Raw genomic sequence first — 16865 nt, 5'->3', positions numbered from 1 at the left:
GTCCATGGACACTCAAAGCGCTTTACAAGATTAAAAACAGTAAGAGATTTAAAACACAGATTGCAGAGAATCACCATAAAACAAATAGCTTAAGACAGCAGAAGCTAAAACCAAATCTAAAGTACATAGATTAAAAAGCCCAGTTACAGCAAATCACAAAAATGCAAGAGGCAAAGTTTTGCAGAAACAATACCAGTTTTGAGTAATGATCTAATTGCCGAAAGAGACTGTCCCATATAGCATTATGTTGAATATGAAAGTGCTAGCATCAAAGAGAACAGTCAATACCAGCAGAGCTTAATTTCTAGTCAAGAGATGCTGGAAGTCTAATCCATGTAAAACAACAGCCTTTGATATAGATGCCCTTTCCCCTAGCTTATCTCTTTGTGTAGACAATTGGTGGTGTTGCCTGCCCTTTGAACCCGATAGGGGCACTATCCTCTGCTTTCAGTGCCTCAATGTGAAGCTCTTTCTTAGCCGAAGAGTCTTGATGTGAATAAGAATCCTTACATTGAGAGAATCCATAGAGGCACTAGTAAAGTCCAATTATTGCTGCGGGGGGGGGGGGGATAGAATAAATTCATGTTTGATGAAAACATGTGCTTGTAAAACTTGCTATAGCATCTGCTACAAAATATGTGGATTTCATTCTTGAGTTTCTCACATACAAGGTCTAAAAGAAAAATACATTTTTAAACCTCATATACCCATAAACAAAATGGTGGCGGAGAAAGTATGGCCATTCATGTTTCCTTCTTTGTTGATTTGATAGCATGTTAAAGGACACTCCTTTGGCCACAATGTATTATAGATTAGGACACCTACTATATTTAGTATCGGCCAGGACATAAATATATATCTACTGACAAAAGTCCACACCGATCATGCACACAGAGAAAAGCAGACTTGATAGTCCCATTTGGCAGCATCCTGCTTTTCGTTATTACATATGACTAAGTGGTTATCTACAAAAGTGGATGTCTGTATTGATCTAGAATCAAGTCAGGTGCAGAGTACATTGACCCCTATATTCTTCTCCACACCTCAGTTCTCGACACTGCTTTCTTGAGCCCTTTCCTCGAACCACCACTTTAAGTAATTTATCAGAGACAAGGGAAATTATTTGAAAACACTGGAAACCATGGGAACTACATTTCCTACATCTGCTGGCTGACCATGTCTCAAATTAGAGGTGAGTAATGTTCCCAAAAGACTCCTTAGATTAACTCAGAAGTTGTCTGATTTCTTCCTTCCCAAATGTGGAAAACTCTGATAACAATAGATGCAAAAGTTACGAAGGAGACAATTTTCTTTGTCACCATCACAACACAGACCTTCAATATGGATTCTAGGTAGATTAGCTGCAAGTCTTCACCCATCTGATCTACAGCATTTTTCCTATTGCTTCATTGCCCAACACTTGGAAACACAATACAAGTAAACTAGGTCTCACTTAAGTGGAACCAGAGATCAACCAGGACTTTGAGAGGACATCTGCAGATATTGTTTGGAGATATCCTAAAATCAAGCTGTAAAAAGGTAAAGGGACCCCTGACCATTAGGTCCAGTCATGACCAACTCTGGGGTTGTGGCACTCATCTTGCTTTATTGGCCAAGGGAGCCAGCGTACAGCTTCCGGGTCATGTGGCCAGCATGACTAAGCCACTTCTGGTGAACCAGAGCAGCGCTCGGAAACACCATTTACCTTCCCGCCAGAGCGGTACCTATTTATCTACTTGCACTTTGACGTGCTTTTGAACTGCTAGGTTGGCAGGAGCAGGGACCGAGCAACGGGAGCTCACCCCATCGCGGGGATTCGAACCGCCAACCTTCTGATCGGCAAGCCCTAGGCTCTGTGGTTTAACCCACAGTGCCACCTGCGTCCCAAAGATCAAGTTGTACACCATCTCAATTCATCAGCCTTTGGGGGCATGATCTATTTGATGTCCACAGTCCCTGTGACAGCTATGAGACTCAAGCAACCCAACCTGCATTCAGCAGATAAACGATCTGTACATAACAAACAGATCATGTCAGGGATGTGGCTGAATCAAACGCCTGGGAAGAGTCAGACTCTGGAGCTGAAGCAATGCTTGTACAAAGGGAGACAGGATAGGGTCTGACTCTGGAGATGAGGAATTGCAGCCACAGCCAGAACAGGAGTGGGCTAGTTTGGCCCCCCTTCACCAAGAGTTCCCAGACTCAGAAAGCTCACAGGCAGAGGGAGGGGAGGAGATAGATGGCATTGAGGGAGTTGCTATGCAACTGGGAAGCAGGCAGCATTTGTTTGATAGCGGGGAGGGGGAGTTTACCCACCTTCTCCCCAAACCAGAAGAGCTGTAGGGATTAAAATGCAACAGAAGTGTAAGGGAGAAAGGACTGGACTTTGGCGCCCTTCATGCTGTGACAGGGGCAGAGACTCAGAGTGACCAACTTGTAGCTAATGGTGGAAGGCCTGGAGACACTCTCTGGATGTAAATTGTAAATAAATGTACATAAAACTGCCCAAGACTCATTTTAATTTTTATTGGAGCTTGCTTGCTTGCCTGCCTGAGATCATTACAGGTCATAACAGTCTATTCACCCATATGTTCCCTTCAAACAACCCCATATGTACCAAATCCAATGTATGACCCTTTATATGTGCCAGTTCTAATGTACACCGGGACTATCTCATGGTTCTCATGAAAGCCGGAACATGGATATGCTTCTGTCTCAGTCATGTAAAAGGAAACTGCTTAAAGATAAAGACTAATGTAAGTGACACTTTTGAAACTGAAGACATTTTTGGTGGAAAGGTACCTGAGAAGCACTATCATTCTTGGGCAATGGGGACCCCAGGAGTGATTATTCACCTAAGTATTCTCTGGGAGGGTGGTTATCTTCTCATTACAATTACTACTGCCACTAGTTGGACAGCTACTATTGTTAAGTATATTCATATGTTGCTTCTATGGCATCATTTTTATTCCATGTAAGACTTTTGATAATGTTTAGAATTATTCTCAAATGCTCAGCATATTCAAATATGCAATTAACTAACAAGTCTAATTTGTGAAATTAGTCTGCCATTCTAAAGTGTGAGAGCCAGCATTATATTTCTAGTGCAGAGACCATTAATTTCCATTCCTTTAAAAAATTCCTTCTTGATGATCGTTTGCTAATTTTATCAGGGTACTATTTTCTGAAGAGATTACAATGAACATTATTTTACTGGTCATGGCAAGCCTTCAATTACTGGGCTTTAATGCTGTAGGTATTATTATCCTGTTATCAAGTCATCTTTCCCCCTTTAATTTGCTTCTACAAGCTATTTATTTATTGCAAGGTACAATAAGCACCTATTAAAAAAATATTCTTGCAATACTAGTAACCAGGATCTTAAAATGCATAACCTTTAAAGGCCTATAATTAGGGCTCAGCTGCATTTTTGTGGTAACACATTTTCACAGTGAAAGGTGATATTTTGGAGAGCTCTAAGTTTTTTTTTCCTGAAAAAAAATGAACTTCCTGGGGGTGGGACCCCTAATTCACTACAAAATTGGGGTTGCTCCCCTCTCTTGACAAAGAATAGAGGGGATATATTTTATAGATATATAAAACCAGCACTTTGAATTGGGCCCATGCAACTCAATACACTACTAGACGCCCTTAAGACCAATTCCCATGATCTAATATGCATGTCACAAATATGGATTCCATTGATGTAAAGCCCTAAACGGTTTGTGACCCAATCACCTAAAAGAGCAACTTCCCCTGTATCAACCATATCAGATTCTGTGATCTGTAGGTGGGGCCTCACTGGTGATGGTGATGCCACCAAGGGCTGCCTTGTTGACAGGGCCTTTTCAGTGGTGATACTACTTTTGTGGAATGCCCTACTAGTAATGTATGATTGCCTCCATCATTATTAACTTTCAGGAGGCATTTGAAAACATTCCTGTTTACACAGACATTTGGCAGCTGAAGAACACTGTTCCTGGCAACCCTGAGATCACTGGATGAAAGAACATCTTTAATTTTTACTGCTTTTAGAAGTTTTTTTTTTAACCAAAACTGTTTTCAGATGTTTTTAGCTGTAACTGTTTATAGAATGTTTTACTTGCTTTTAAAAATGTGGATGTGTTGGGAGGGAGGGTGAAACATAAAAGCAATGGATAAATAACAATAATAATTTAAAATAATATTTTATTTTATTATATATAAATAAAAGTTGAAAAAGAGTGTCAGTGTCCATCCATGCAGCTATGTTCCTTTCTTTTTTAGGCTGATTTACCACATTTGCCTTCAGCCTGAACTAGAATGCTAGAACTGTGACATTATAATTACCTGTTTTCAAGCTTACCTTTCAAGCTGGGCTCAGTAGTTTCACTTAAAATAATAATAATAAAGCAGAGTTAGGGTTTTGTGGTTTTTTTAGGTGAGAGGAATAGGTTTTTTTAAGAAGTTCAAAGTAAGCCAGAGGCATTTCCATCCTCTCTGGGTATGTTGTGAGCTGCTTGCTGTACTTCCAATAATCTGATGTTTTAACAAAAATCTAAAGGAGAATTCTGCCTAAAATCAAACTCTGAAGTTGGTTGTTCATTTGTGCCCAGTAGCAATTTTCATTGAGTTTTCTGGTGTTCAACCTTTGTGTGCCCTTCAACTTACAAGCATAACACAGGTGCAATGAAAACATATCCAAAGGCACGATACACAGGAGTTCAGTCTGGTAGGATCTTGATAAAGCTACAATTACATAGTTGGACATCTCTCTGCATATCCTTCTTTCATGCATAGTTTCTTTAAAAAAAATCAGCCCTCACAAGTCTGATTTTAAATATTTCTTTTTAATTATAAGTATATAGTATCAAGTTAGGGCTAGGCAAAATGAATGACTTACTTTTGCCATACCGGAGTCAAAGCAGAACCTTGTGCAAATATGAGATATTACTTTGGAGTCAAAATTGTGTGGATTTGATCTGTCCATGCATTGCTAAATACATAAAATAAATTAATGTAATGAATACTTGAGTATTTAACTTGTGCCTTTTCTTTGGCCCATGGGTGGGTGGTGGGTTTAAAAGGTTGGTGTGAATAAAGGGGGAGAATTGCTTGGTCATGCATGCTGGGGGTGAGAGATTGTGGTGGGAAAGGGCCATTTATATGAGCTTCTTTAGTATACTGTAGTTCTGCTTCAAATGTTTTAGAAACAGAAATGTCATGTGCTACCATAAACATTATATATTTATGGTATATACATCACTTCTCAGCCTTTGGGCTAAGATCAAGTGTAGTACATTATAGGGATGTTCACACATTACATTCAACAAGTGGACAATCTATGTACCTGTGCACACCATAGCTGAGCTGAAGATTCATATGGTTATTCACACAGAGAATCACAGAGTTGGAAGGGACTTGGAGGATCATCTAGTCCAACCCCTTGCAATGTAGGAATATGTAGCTGTCCCTTATGGGGTTCAAACTTGCATCCTTGGTGTTATCAGCATCACACTCTAACCAACTGAGCTATCCAGCAGGACTATTAAATGCCTGAATAAGCAAAGAGTTAAGATGTAGAAATTAGCAAGTGTGCACTCGTTCACACAAACACTTGTCCGTGTGTTCAGTGTAACACGTGAATAAGCTTTCAGTAACATCTAAATGTCATGGAGTAAACGTGTGTGTTTGTAGACAACTAAGTTCTATGTAGGATAGACCTATTTAAATCAATGAGCCTAAGCTAGTCATTGTCATTAATTTAATGGGTTTTCTAACAAATCATGAGTGGTGGTCTCCTCATGGAGAGGGGTGATTCTATTATTCCTGCTTTCCCTGCAGTTCACCCAAAAATTGTCTCCAAAGGGTTGGAGGACACTATGTGAAGTTTCACATGAGGCTGTATGGAGAAGGGGACTTCAGTAAAAAAAAAAAATGCTCTCATTTTTCCCCTTCTTGAGCAGCAGCTTCCACTGGAATACCCATTGCAAATACAGAAGGAAAAATTCCATTCTGGATCTAATCATTGGGAAATATGCTCCCAGGATCCCAGCATGTACCCATGTACTTTTCTATACACTCCCCTCTCTTTCAAACATTATAGGAAAGTTTTGGTTCAGTTAACACTGTGGAACTGCATGGATCCATATTTTCTGTAACGTGTGAAGGTGCCTGAATAATCCAAGCAAACAGTTATGTATAGGTCACACTTACATCAGTCACTGACTGGTGATAGTCTGCCTGTGTAAAATGGCAATCACAACAGACTCTACAGGAAGAGGTTTTGTTGCTATCGTTGCACCTTGTGTTATTTTAACTACAGTACTGTTCAATGGAGACCATTCACATGGTTAACCTTGGGTCACCAAGTGATATGGTACAAGTGATGTACATGCCCGAAAGCATTAAATTAACCATTAGGCATTCATTAACCTGCTTAATTTGACAGAATTTTTCATTAACTCTGAAAAATGTCATGTTTTCTATGTAAAATGTTTTGTATTCTGTCTTCCTAGTACTGTTTTAAAGGATGTTATTTGATTATGCTCCTTCCATATTTCTTAGTTACCAGATAATTATTTATTCTCTATCTCTCTATGCCTCCTAATTTTGTCTTCAATGTGTCATTTGTTTTAGTTCTTCCAGCATGTTAGACATTACCACTGCTTAGTTTGGAAAGGTTAATGGGTTGTAGCTACTATCAACCCTATTTTATGCTTTTCTGACAATGTATGTTACATGAACTGGCATTCCACAAATGACATCAGTCTCTACTCACTGATGACTCCCATTTATTTTTATAAAATGGAATTTTGAACCAAGCAGGGTTGGTACTAACCTTAATTATAAATGTTTTGCTGCGATCAAAGATGTTCTGCACTCTTCCTTTTAATGTTTTCTTTTTAAAATGTTGTGCCATCCTCTAGTATTCTGCAACCTGATCCCTAAATTAGCAAGCTTCCTGGAATACCAATGAGAGGTTGTCATGTCAAGTCCTTCCCTTAGGTCTCTAGAAGCATACCAGTTGGGGAAACTGCCTGTGGAGTGTCACAGAGCAGTGTGCTTCTATTTCCTTAAGTTAAAAGGAAGGACACCCATGCATAAAAATTATTAATCCCTCTCCACTGCTTCTTTCACAGAGTGAAGAGTTTCATGAAATCAGTGGATGAGGTTTAGCACTCTTATTAACCAAATTTTAGCCTTATTCCAACCTTCCTACCCCACCCAACACTACTGGCACAAATCTTCCCCCATTTATTTCAATGATTGGAAATACTGTATGTAAAAAACCCCTCACCCTCACAATCATCATACAGGCTGATCCGTCACATGTCAGCATGTGAAGGGGCAGCTAGGAGGGATTGTGTGAAACCATCCCACTGTGTGTAAAGTGCCCTTTCCATTTTTGTTACCATTTTTGCAAGTGTTACAGTGGCCAGCAATTGAGCTGGCACATGTGGATACACCTTTTAAATCTTTACTGGCTTTCTGAGAGGATGCGTATGACTTACTTACTTACTTACTTACTTACTTACTTACCTATTTATTTATTTATTTATTTATTTATTTATTTCCTCAGAGAGTTTCTTTTAACCGTTATATATAATCATTATATAGCTTGGCAAAAATTAACAATAGCTGCATATCCTGAATGCAAGACAAATCATTACAATGCCAGATCACTGTATTTCCTAACCCACTCTTAGCTTCTTCCAAGCGCTTTTCCCCCTGGTACTTCCCTTTTTCATGAGCTTTTGATAGCAGTACAATTATTTTCTTCCATGACTGGTTTGCACTCTTCTGATTGCCTTTAAAAAAAACCTGGATTGCACTGCAGGGTAGATGCATGTTCTGCTTCACGCTGACCTTTCAGCAGCATAATGGTCATTTTATCTGCTCTCTTGTGAATGGAAACTTCTTGTTCCTTTAAGGTTCGATAACCAGGGCTGCATTCACATGGCAGTCTATTCCATTTTCATGACAGTTCCCTAACACTTAATTTCCACATTATATTTGAGCTTTCACACGATGCAGAAGCCACTTGAGAAACTCTATCGTGCAAGTTTAGCACTCATTTCTACATTATTTGCATTTTTTCCCCTGGAAGAAAATAACATGGAAATTAGCACTAAACTTTCATCTAGTTTAGGTCTGGAACTGACTTTTACGTCATGTGAATGCTCAACTATAATGCAAAGCTTAACAGATAGGGAAAAGTCAAGAAAATGGAACAAACTGCCATGTGAATGCAGCCCAAAGGTGCTGGTCTTTGCTATGGTGACATTTTTTTTTAGATAGGGATCTATCTAAACCAGTGACCTTTTTGCCAAATGGGCAGCTGCCATTGCCTTGCCAAATGCACTGGGCACTTTTCAAACATTGGTGGGAGATTGAGGTGGCCTGCTTGGGAATGCCTATGCTAATATAGTGAGATTTCAATTTAATTATGTTTTCCATATCCATTCTGCTGTAATTGTACATTTGGCTTGCTATTGATTTATTTGTTTACTGCATTTATATGCTTCAGCCTTGCACTCAAGGCAGTTTACAGTTTAAAATAATGAGCTACAGTTTAATAGACTCGGAACAAAATGAGAAAGGACGAGGGAGGGAAGAGAGAAATAAGCATATTCAGATACGATGGCCACTGTATGAGACAGTTCTGGGAGGGGGAAAGCTAAAGGGTTGTTTGGTTCTATCTAGATCATGGTTAAAGCAGGAACAAAACACGTCTTCTTATACCAAGTCAGAACACTGGTGTACCTACTTCAATGCTGCCTACTCTGACTGACAGAAGTTTTCCAGTATTTTAGGCAGCAGTCTTTCCTAGACTTGGGACACAGGTGGCGCTGTGGGTTAAACTACAGAGCCTAGGACTTGCCGATCAGAAGGTCGGCGGTTCAAATCCCTGTGACGGGGTGAGCTCCTGTTGTTCGGTCCCTGCTCCTGCCAACCTAGCAGCTCGAAAGCGCGTCAAAGTGCAAGTAGATAAATAGGTACTGCTCCTGTGGGAATAGAATAGAATAGAATAGAATCATAGAGTTGGAAGAGACCACAAGGGCCATCGAGTCCAACCCCCTGCCAAGCAGGAAACACCATCAGAGCACTCCTGACATATGGTTGTCAAGCCTCTGCTTAAAGACCTCCAAAGAAGGAGACTCCACCACACTCCTTGGCAGCAAATTCCACTGTTGAACAGCTCTTACTGTCAGGAAGTTCTTCCTGGTAAGGTAAACGGCGTTTCCGTGTGCTGCTCTGGTTCACCAGAAGCGGCTTAGTCATACATGACCCGGAAGCTGTCTGCGGACAAACGCCGGCTCCCTTGGCCAATAAAGCGCTGCAATCCCAGAGTCGGTCACGACTGGACCTAATGGTGAGGGGTCCCTTTACCTTTACCTTTACTTTCCTAGACTTACTTAACATTGCTGGGGATTTAACTTAAGTCTTTTCAGCATGCAGCTCAAATTCTATACCATGAACTATGTTACTTTTCAGTTAAGGTAACAGGACAGTGTCACTGGATCCATTCTTGATACTCACACATTCAGAGCAACATCAACAAAGGGCCTCCTAGTCATGGTCAGTTCAATTTATGTAGATAGGAACTCTATATCAAGGAGTCACAACTTGTTCTATGTGTAGTTTTAGAGGTGGAGCCAGAGCCACAATCCCACCCTTCTGCTACCTTTGTTACACAGCTGGTGAACAAATCAACTGAGATGAAGATGACTGAAAATATAAATAGAAAGCCATACAACTGCATCAGAATGAGTGCCTCATCTCTTTGACTTTTGGTTAAGGCCTTCTCAGTGGCTGCTCCTAGACTTTAGAACTCCCTAGAGAAGCTAGACTGGCTCCCTCCTTGTTGTGCCTCTGCCAGCAGGGGAAGGCCTTATTCCAACAGGCTTTGAGGAACTTGCTGCCTTTCGTTTGTTGGGTGTTTGAAGGAAAGGACTTTTAATAGTGCTGTACTGTTTTTACTATTTGTATTTCAATAGATTTGTTTTTATATTGTTTTAAGTCTATTTATCACTTTCTAGCTTTTGTGTTGTTTAATCTGTGTAAGCTGCCTCGATCCCCAGCCTAGATAAAAGACAGCATATAAATATATTCTTCTTTTTTCTTTGGCAATCACTCGTAGCTGAATAAGATTGTCTTCCTAAACACAGTTTTAACAGTGAGTCCGTAAGTGACCATGGAGCCAAGTCTGGATCCACATGTCCTTCCACAGTGGGGACATAGGTTTCTGGGTGGGAGTTGATCATGGTGAGGGTTTGCCAAACGTGCCTTCCTCTACCCAACTCAATCAGTCTAAACCCTCCTCCTTCCTGCAGCTAGGAGCCCTCTGAAAAATATTCCCCATTAGTGTTGAGGCTCGTAGCCACACCAGCAGAGGGGGTGTCATTAGACTTACCTGGAGAGGGAAGGTATAAGTCTCCCTCCCTCTGCACAGGCTTCTCCATTAGAATGACTTTAATTAAGTAAGAAAAAAGTAAGCTATATGCTACATATGCAGCAAACATCAAGTTTGGCCCTAAAGGCATATAACAACTGCCAATGAGTTATCATTACCAAGAACTAGTTCTTTTCTGTTTTCTCTCTTTCCAACTATAATTTGTGAGTACCTCTTCTAAAAGAAAAAGAAAAAAACAACCCACAAAAATTTAGATTCCAGATGATTCTTTTAAAGGAAAGTCCTGGATTAAGAGCATGTTGTTAGTATTCAGCATAGCATACAGCAAGCTGGCACTTGCATTCTTTAGTGCATCACTTTAGATAGTAGTAATACACATTTTAATTGAATTTCCTTTACACTTCAGCCTGTAATCATAGGTTCAGGTTGTGTAGGATTAGTCCTGCTGGGGAAAACGTGCCTCTCCCTTTTTGTTGCTTGTATTTAGGGTTTGTGCAATCTCCATTTTAAAAAGGACAGGGGTCCTGAAATGCAAGAGGATCTGCATTCCGCCTGCGCTAATGGCTTCAGTGTGTCCTCCAAATGGTTTGCATCACTCTAAATTGAATTCCAGTAATTGCATATGCGGCACACTATTGCTGTTATTACATTGGTTGGAGTCTGCTTGCCATGAAAATAAGTGAACAAAATAAAGGAGATTCCAATGTGTATTGGTTGAAAATGTAACCCCTTGAATATCTTGATCCTTTCAAATTACTTCACTCCTCTCTGCACTGATGGACAATATCAGACTTGCATAGTAAAACTTTTACCTCTAATGAATAGGCTCAAGGATTTTTCACTTTGAAAACTGAGCAGTCCCATGAAAGTTAGCTGTCCTGTACTTTACAGAATCTGAGAGTTGTTAGGAGACTAAGAGATGGATTTAGGGCAGTGTGACTGCTTCCATCCACCACACTGGACGCTGGGCCTAGGGGGCATAGCAGGGCATCACAACTATGACACATAGTGAATTGAACTGTCCAGCAGGGAAGGGGGAGAAAGTAGATTCAGTTCATATTTCAAGGTGAACCTACCTAATTTGCACTTTTTGAAACAATGCATGAACCAAAACACTTCTCTGAATTTGCTGTCAAGTGATGTGTACAATAATGCATATATACTACAGTAAAGTATGCATAAAATGTATATTAGTGAAAATAGCATTGAAAATGCATCCTATATAGGGAAATGCTTGGACAGAAATTTATATTAAGCAAAACTGCATATAAAAATGAATGCATTAAGAGAAATGTGTATGAAAATGCTGATTAATCTTCATGAGGACCTTAAAAAATCACAACTGATGGGAAGGTGAACTTAAGGTTGGAAAAATAATAATCTAAGAGCCCCCTAGTGTGGAGTAGTTGAAAGAACTGTCAGCTCAAATTTTCCTTTCTGATTTCATTCATGAATAGGATGCTGTCAGATGGATTTGAACTTGTCCACTACTCCTGCATGGTGAAATAATCACCTATTTCATCATGCTTCCACAGTAACATACATTGGACTCAGCAACATTTCACTATATTTCATATTTAAAGGGGAGTCTATATTCTGTGATAGAAAGACTGATGTGTTAAAAACCACCATAAAGTGATTGACTGATTATTTGTATCTCTATGTTTGTTTTTTGCAACCTGGCAAGTAGATTGGTATTTAAGGATTTGTAAACCTGTAGCAAGATTGGGATTTGCAAGTGGGACTGCAGGTTAAAAAGGTAAAGGTACCCCTGCCCGTGCGGGCCAGTCTTGCCAGACTCTAGGGTTGTGCGCTCATCTCACTCTATAGGCCGGGAGCCAGCGCTGTCTGCAGACACTTCCGTGTCACGTGGCCAGCATGACAAGCTGCATCTGGCGAGCCAGCGCAGCACACGGAACACCGTTTACCTTCCCGCTTGGTAAGCGGTCCCTATTTATCTACTTGCACCCGGGGGTGCTTTCAAACTGCTAGGTTGGCAGGTGCTGGGACCGAACGACGGGAGCGCACCCCGCCGCAGGGATTCAAACCACTGACCATGCGATCGGCAAGTCCTAGGCGCTGAGGTTTTACCCACAGCGCCACCCGCGTCCCCTTGGACTGCAGGTTGTATTTATGTTATTTTGATGCATTCAAAAACATAGCAACAAATTATCTCTTGACACCAGACATTTAACAAATGCACCCTTCTTGAGAGATAAAAATCTAACTGAAGTTTAATGCTAATTTATTTTTGTTTACAGAAAAAAAAAACTTTTGCCAACTTTTCAACATGGAAAATCACAGGACTTTTGCCCTGTAATTTCCCCCACAGTTTTCATGGGTTATAGTGCTTGATGAACTCTGGAGCAGCATTCTAGCATACAGTTGTTCATTTTACATTGGGGGAAAAGAAGCATACATGCACATAAAGAATGGTGACATGGTGGTATACCTATGAAAAAAGCCACAGTTCCATAATGCAACAGGTAATGCAATGTAAAATGAACATTCAAAAATGGAACAGAAGTGCTAGCATTATAACCAGGTAACCTAACACAATTGTCCCGGCATCTTAATGCATTCCAGGATTCTTTGTATATTCTTATACGTCTCTCTCTCTCTATCTCAACCAAAAACCTAAATCTGGCTTTCAAATGAGAAAATATAAACATCTATATTAAAATGATCTTCTAAAACAATGGATAAACCAGGATAATATATTTATTACAGAGCAGTGTTGTTAGGAAAGTATATGTATCGCTAATGGGGAGGGAGATACTGTAGAGATTTATGAAAGCCATTGGCAGAGCTTTGCGACTTCAGCTGCAGAAGAACAGCAGGCATTTTCTATGGCCTGAGTTTAAGGAATTGACACAGGAAGCCCATAACGAAGCAGCATCCTATTATGCAGAACATATTAGACTTTTCAAAATGATCATTTTAAATATTGAAGCTTCTTAAAAATATTTTTCAGAAGTTGTGGGGGTCAAAGGCAGATTTCAATTTCATGCCATTTTTGACGGGAGAAAAACATGAGAGCAAAAAGCAGAGACCTCATATTGTGGCTTTAATTATACTTAGACTTAAATAAGTACTAGGGATTGGGAATGCTTTTATAGAAGCACTAGAAAAGGAAGAATTTCTTTGCTTCTTCTCTTTCTCTAGCAGCACACATTATTCAGCTGCTTAAAATTCTTCAGGCAACAATATAGACTTGATTACAGCAGAGTAGATTATGATTTTCTGTTTGAAAGAATATTTAAGTTCATTATGTAGAGATCTTTGTGTGCTTCTGATTGTCTCCAGTGGTTAGGCATTTGAAACTCCAGGATTGCTGCTACTGTAATCCAGCCCTAATAAAAATGTAGTGTATGCACTACTCAGTCAGGTTTGAGGCAGTTGTGAGCTATTCATATTGTATCCTCAGGAGAAGCCTGACATTTTCTACATTTTTAAATAAAGTGTATTCCTCTAGATAACATCAGAAGAAAAAGAGAAATATATTTTATTAAACTAGGGCATGTTGCAGGGTACAAAGACTCCCGACTATTTAGTTCAAGCAGTTAATTTTCCTTCTTTTTCCTTAGCAATTATTCTTAAGGGCTTAGTTAGATGCTGACAGTTGCCATAATAGCCTACAAGTGATAGAATGCAGTGTCCAATCTCAATATCCTTCAGCCCGCCTGCATTGAACGATTCAGAAACATACATGAAAAGCAGTTGGAAAGACACATGCATTTGTCCTTGAATTCTGTTTTAAGGCTGTTGAAAATGAGTTCAGTCATTATGCCCACCTAGGGCAAAGTAGGGATGGGCAGAACCCCTCAGAATTCCTGAGGAAACCTGCTGGTCTTACAAAAACTCTTCCCTCAGATTGTGAGTCACAACCCATCCATCTGAGGGTACACAGGGTACACCTGGTGGACCCATGGCCACTATAGGAAACCCCTGATTCAAGCAGTATCCAGGGGACCAGCTCACCAGAGGCGCACCTATTGCTTCTTTCTCTAAGTCACTCCTTTGCCTTGCTGCCTCACCAATAGGCATAATGCTCAGACTTTTTCCCTCAGTGTTTGTTCAGAAAGTTTAGGCCAAATAATTTATCCAGCCTTGTTAATCTCTGGTGTCTCTTCCTGTGGTGCCAGTGTGGTGTAGTGGTTAAGAGCGGTAGACTCGTAATCTGGTGAACTGGGTTCGCGTCTCCGCTCCTCCACCGCAGCTGCTGGGTGACCTTGGGCTAGTCTCACTTCTTTGAAGTCTCTCAGCCCCACTCACCTCACAAAGTGTTTGTTGTGGGGGAGGAAGGGAAAGGAGAATGTTAGCTGCTTTGAGACTCCTTCGGGTAGTGATAAAGTGGGATATCAAATCCAAACTCTTCTTCTTCTTCTTCTTCTTCTTCTTCTTCTTCTTCTTCTTCTTCTTCTTCTTATTCTTCTTCTGTGTATTGCCCTTGTAACTTTTCATGCTTTGAGCCTTCCTGTCATGCCCATGTGGGGTGCATGGCAGCTCGGTACACTTGCTCCAGGCCTCAGAGAGCTAAACCTGCCAAGGTGTGTGTGTGTGTGTGTGTGGCTTCCAGGGACCTGGTGCTTTTTTTGTTTGAGTTTTTAACTTTATTCTAACAAAACTCCCACCCCAGACCTCAGACAATCTCTGCGTGAGCCAGCTTCATGTGTTTCTGCCTCTAAATAATAGTAGTCTCCTTCTCCAACAACATCCCATCAATTAGGAAAGCATCTATAACTCTCACTTCTTGGTTGCCTGTGTATACACAGAGAAAAACCACAAGTAGCCAACTAAGAAGACTGATGGCCCATCTGACACTCCCAATGTTGCAGCCATACTGAGCAGAGTTCCCACTGTCTTGTCCCTCCCACTTTCCCTTTTGGTAAGTGGCAGTGACGTGCAGTGCTGGGAAGATGCTACTGGCTAATATGTATACTGTGGGATATCCAGCCTCATATAAATAACATGCTTTGCTCTAATTAATGCATTAAGGGGTTAAGACCATAGAGTAAACTGTCCTGCTGGATTTAGCTAGGTCACTTCCCCTCACCTTGGGAGGAAGGATTTTCAAGCTCTTTGTTTTCCCACTGTCAGTCATTCCACCATGTGAACCCTATCAGTAAGGAGGTCTAAGCTGGATGCTCCAAGCTTAGACCATGTGGCTTAAGCAAAACATCTTTGTGTTTCTATACAAATAATTTAGAAACTGTCACCACTTTGGAACCTCAGTCATACTGCCTTTGTTTTCTTACTACACATGAATCTGACCTTTGAAGAGTTTGTAAGTAAAACATTTTTAACTTACCAAATGTGTGCTCTTTTTCTTTGCTAAGGGAAGTGGGGAAATTTTGGAAGCACCTTAAAAGGGGGTATTTTAAAGGTCTAACAGCCTATACTTCCACACTTTGTTGCATATTTTATTATTTTAAATCTCAGCTGGGGTTCTCTCACGAAACAGTACTTGCCCTAAATCTTGATCTAGATATCCAGGGAATTCTCCTTTTAATTATTTACCTTTTGCTTTCCCAACCAACACATACTATGCGGAATGAAACGGGAGAAAAGAAGAGGAAGAATACAGGTATTCAAAGGGGTTTTTTCAGTTAAAAAACAAATGAAGAGATGGAACCACCAAAACACTACATATTTTCTAAGCTAGAATCTACCACATCACACATTTACAGAAAAAGATACTTGTCACTTTTCAAAGACGGTTGTAAAGTCATTCAGAGCTTGTGTTAGATAATGTTATTTCAGATAAAGCATTAAAAAAAAAAGTCTCGCCTCCAGGTATACAGAGCAAGTTGAAAAGATAAGATTTGCAGTCTTCCTGAATAATCTAGACTCATAAGTATCAGTAAGGTCAGAGTTTTGCATGTGATCTACACAATAAATACTCTAATATATCACCGCCCCTCAGGCAGTTCAAGAAGTCTCTTCGTGGTTCTTGCATACAGCAGCTGGAAAAATTCTGATGAATGTTATTTTTAACAAAGCATTAGCATGCAAATTGATTAATTTCAAGGGAGGGGAAAGCACAGCTTGAACACTCTCATTCTTTTTTTATTGAAAATATGATACTTTAAAAACATGCTTTCTCTCTCAGAGCCAGATTGCCTTCCACATAACAGTTCTTCAAGTATGAAACTGTTGATTATGGCTGAACTGAATGTTTCTGTTTTGAATGTTAAGTGAATGGATGTGCTTTTAGGGGAGCAGAAATGTTTTCCCCCCAATCCATCAATGGTGAAAATTCTCTTCCCTGCCCGCCCTATGAAAAAACTATGAAAACACTTTTTATGAAGACTCCACATGGCTAAGAGATTTGGGCAGAGCATTTATTGCCAGCATGCATTAATCACACTCATTTAAGGAGCAGTTCAAACCCCATAAACTTTGTTTTTAACTTTTAATAGTTTTCTTAAATCATTTCTTATTATGCTGTTGATAGCTATTCGCAGAC

The sequence above is a fragment of the Podarcis raffonei genome, chromosome 9 (assembly GCF_027172205.1).
Source record: "Podarcis raffonei isolate rPodRaf1 chromosome 9, rPodRaf1.pri, whole genome shotgun sequence".
Classification (NCBI taxonomy): Eukaryota; Metazoa; Chordata; class Lepidosauria; order Squamata; family Lacertidae; genus Podarcis; species Podarcis raffonei.
Note: the sequence above shows the minus strand (reverse complement) of the source record.